At 46.5% G+C, this 3,451-nt stretch overlaps 1 protein-coding gene across 1 annotated transcript in view; it reads right to left on the reverse strand.

Annotated features, from left to right (window-relative positions):
- The window catches only part of man2a1 (mannosidase, alpha, class 2A, member 1), an 18,619-nt gene extending 16,372 nt beyond the window's left edge, over positions 1–2,247 (reverse strand). Inside the window, exons 1-2 of the mRNA XM_008301421.1 lie at positions 2,074–2,247; positions 1,133–1,294 (exon numbers count right to left, since the gene is read on the reverse strand). The gene's annotated coding sequence lies outside the window, so the exon portion shown is untranslated. The remainder of the gene's footprint in view (positions 1–1,132; positions 1,295–2,073) is intronic.
- Positions 2,248–3,451: the final 1,204 nt, after the last annotated feature.

The raw sequence follows: 3,451 nt of genomic DNA on the forward strand, positions 1-3,451 counted from the left end.
CAAAACTTGGTATTAAATAATAGGACCACTAATAGCCGCTCTGGGCTCTGCGCATGAGCAGTAGTAAATGAGGCCGGAAACGTAGTGACGTGCTGCGGGATGGGATCCAATAGGAAGGTTGTGTGTGCAGAGCCGGAGAGCCCCGTACAGGCTGCTCCCTGAACACGGGACGCCAGCTCCACCAAGGGCGCTAAACAAACAGAGCATTTTCAATCAAATATTTGTTTTTTAAAGAAATGTTTAAAATATTTTGAACATTGCTCAGATGACATATCTTTAATTTTTTAAAAAAAAATATTAATATTTTTATTGCGCCAGATATCCGTTACACTTGTGGACGGCTGCTATTTGTACTGATTAAATGTGTCGGTGGTTTTATTCCCTCACGCATTGTTTCAAACAAAGTCACCACAAAGAGCCTCAAAAATGTAAAAACCAAAACACCAAAAAAACACATGAAGACATTAAACAAAACTGTACTGGAAAAGACTGAAAAGCATAAACTAATTCATGAACGCTTAATAAACTAATTTCTAAATATATTGATCAACAAAATGTGTCTAAAATGACAACAAACATGTGACTGAGATCTGATGTAGAGGAGAGTCCAGGAGGTCCGCCGCCCGCAGCCTGCAGCTTTACACCCACGACAGTGATGCATACAGAGACAGATACTTTGCTGACCCTGAATGTGACGATGTGTCAGTCAGAGGAAACCAACAGGACTTTTACTCAACAAGGAATTCTCATGCAGTACTTTTACTTCGAACACTTCAAGTGTCTCTGGAGTCGTTCAGCTCAGATAAAAGAAATCAGCTCATGTACGTTCTGGGACACAAGTTAGCTCCCAGAGTCATTTCAAAAGGAAACATCCAATCACTGNGACCGGGTTAGCTCCACAGCATCAGTTGCCATGGAGACCTTGCTCCACAGTGTCAGTTACCATGGAGACCTAGCAGGTTAATAGAGAACCTCCTCCATGACACTGGACTCTAACTTTAGGCTGAACACACCTGCTGACCCACTAGTCGGGCTTCGCAGTGCAGAACTCAGGTGAGGTCTTGAAGCTCACCTGTGGGTAACAAACATTCCGTTGCTGCTGATCAGCTGGTTCCTCTCTTATTTCGCTCACCTGTCCAACGTCTGCCTGCAGCTGTTCGTCCGTCTCACGTCCTCGTGCACCAACATTCAGAACCGCTGCGTCCTCTGGGTCACTGTACTCTCTGTACTCTCTGTCTGCAGGTGTTTCTGGTTCCACCGGTCCGTCCGGTCTCACCGTTCTGTCGCCACTCAGCTGAAGAACAAAAGGCAACAAGCTGCTTAGGATTGGTTGGATTGTTCCAGCAACGCAATCGGGTCGACCTCTATAACTGTGATCACTTTGGGTTCTGAGCCTGGACAGTGTTTGGACCTGCAGCAGCTCTGGTGCCAGAAGCCTTTACAGGACGCAGCAGCAGAAACTTCAGAGAACCAGAAAAGGTTCTGTGTTTTCTACAGAACCCAGAGGTTTGGATCTGAGCTTCGTCACAGCTGTGGTTTATCACACAGCAGAACCTTGGTGAGCCTGCAGAACCGGAACCGACGTGTCATGTACGTGTCCACACTGAGGGATCAATACAGTGGATGTGACCAGACCCAGACCCAGACCCAGACAAGCTGAGCTTAGACTCATAAAGGGGAACCTGTGGCCCACCTGTCGGTTCTGTGTGAGAACACTGAACAGTGTCTAAGGTCCGAACCTGTCTGAGCTCCAGCAGCAGCTCCTGGTTCAGTTCAACCCACTGAGGTCCATTTTCCTACACAAAGTCCTGCAGCTCTGTGGAACCAGAACCATGCAGGAGGAGACAGAACTCAGAGACATGTTCTGTCAGAACCATGGAACCAGAGAGAAGGAACATCAGCAGCTGGTCCACAGGAACCGTCCTTACATTATAGTTCTGACCCGATTTCATCCGTTTGCAGGCATCTGGAGGTGAAACGGAACGTTTCAGCAGAACCTAGTTTAGATAAAAGGTTCTGACAGGAATCGGTTCTGACTGCGGCGGCGGATAGACAAATCATCAAAGCTTTCACCTGAAGCTCCACCTGCTGTCTTCACTTCCTGGTTGATGACGAACAGGACTCGCGTTCAGCTGCTCGTGCTGTGACGTCACGTGCCCCCGCGGATTCCCGCCACAACAAAACCGAATAAAACACAAAAACAAAAGTTCTAGACAAAGTTCTGCTGCACGAGCGCCGCTGCTGCCGCCGCGCAGGCGCTGTGCTCCACTTCCTGTATGCTGCAGCTGACTCAGCGCTACGCGACGTCACGTCCGGTGACGGAAACGTGATGTTTCTGGTCAGTAGCGAGAAGAAAAACAGGAAATAAATCACATGAACGCGCTTCAGCCAATCAGGCGTTTATTTACAGAGCACGAGGCACATGCTGAATTTAAAAAAAAATAAAAAACGATAAACTTGTTTTCAAGAAACTTCATTAACATAAAACCGCTTAAATCTAACCATGACTGCTGTACATGATTTAGATTTAAAAGATATATAAAGATAGGACAGAGACAGGAGAAGAAAAGAGGAAGGGCCATGAGCGGGAGTCGAACCCACGACCACTGTGTCGCGCAAAGGATGCTGCTCAATCTTCTCTGTGGGGGCGGAGGGGGGAGCGGGCGCGCCGGGGCGAAGCGCGAGGGCGCCGGTTCGATCCCCGCTGACGGCGCCGGCAAACGGCGGCTCATTAATGTCGATACGCGGTTACGGCGGCTCGTTACACGCGCGGAGGAAACGGAGCAGTTAAAGTAAAGTACTGGCTACTGGCTACAGAGTATTTAATACTGTGTGCAGTACTCCTATGTACAGATCATACATGTACACAGTACTGGACTGTAACACAGTGTACATGGAGACTGCATGCATCTGTTAAAGTACTTCCAGAGGATATTTACCTGTCAGGATTAATGTTGTAGTAGTAGTAGTAGTATACATGTACAGATCACATGTATACTACTACTACTACTACTACTGCGTTGGTCCTGACAGGTGAGTCTCCTCTGGATGTATTTAACAGACACATGCAGAGTGTATTTACCTGTTAGGATTAACGTAGTGCTAGTATACATGTAGTCTGTGTGTGCTGATGTATGCAACTCTGCTAACAGACTGTGCAGCATCAGAACCAGAACCAGGACCTCTGAAGTGGGTCTGCATCTCACTGATCAACAGCTTCTTCTGACTATTATTCTATTATTATTACTCTTCGTAGTAGTAGTAGTAGTGGTAGGAGTATTCTGTGTGAGGAATTAAACGTTGACATGAGTTTGATTCTTTATATTATAATTCATCATTAAACAGATGAACTCATGGGTAATATTGTTCTGAGCTCTGCTCCTGATCCATTACTGCCATGTCATCAAATAAACCAACAGAAACAACACATCTGCAAAGAAAGCTTCTTATT

The sequence above is a fragment of the Stegastes partitus genome, unplaced genomic scaffold (assembly GCF_000690725.1).
Source record: "Stegastes partitus isolate 25-593 unplaced genomic scaffold, Stegastes_partitus-1.0.2 Scaffold1670, whole genome shotgun sequence".
Taxonomy (NCBI): Eukaryota; Metazoa; Chordata; class Actinopteri; family Pomacentridae; genus Stegastes; species Stegastes partitus.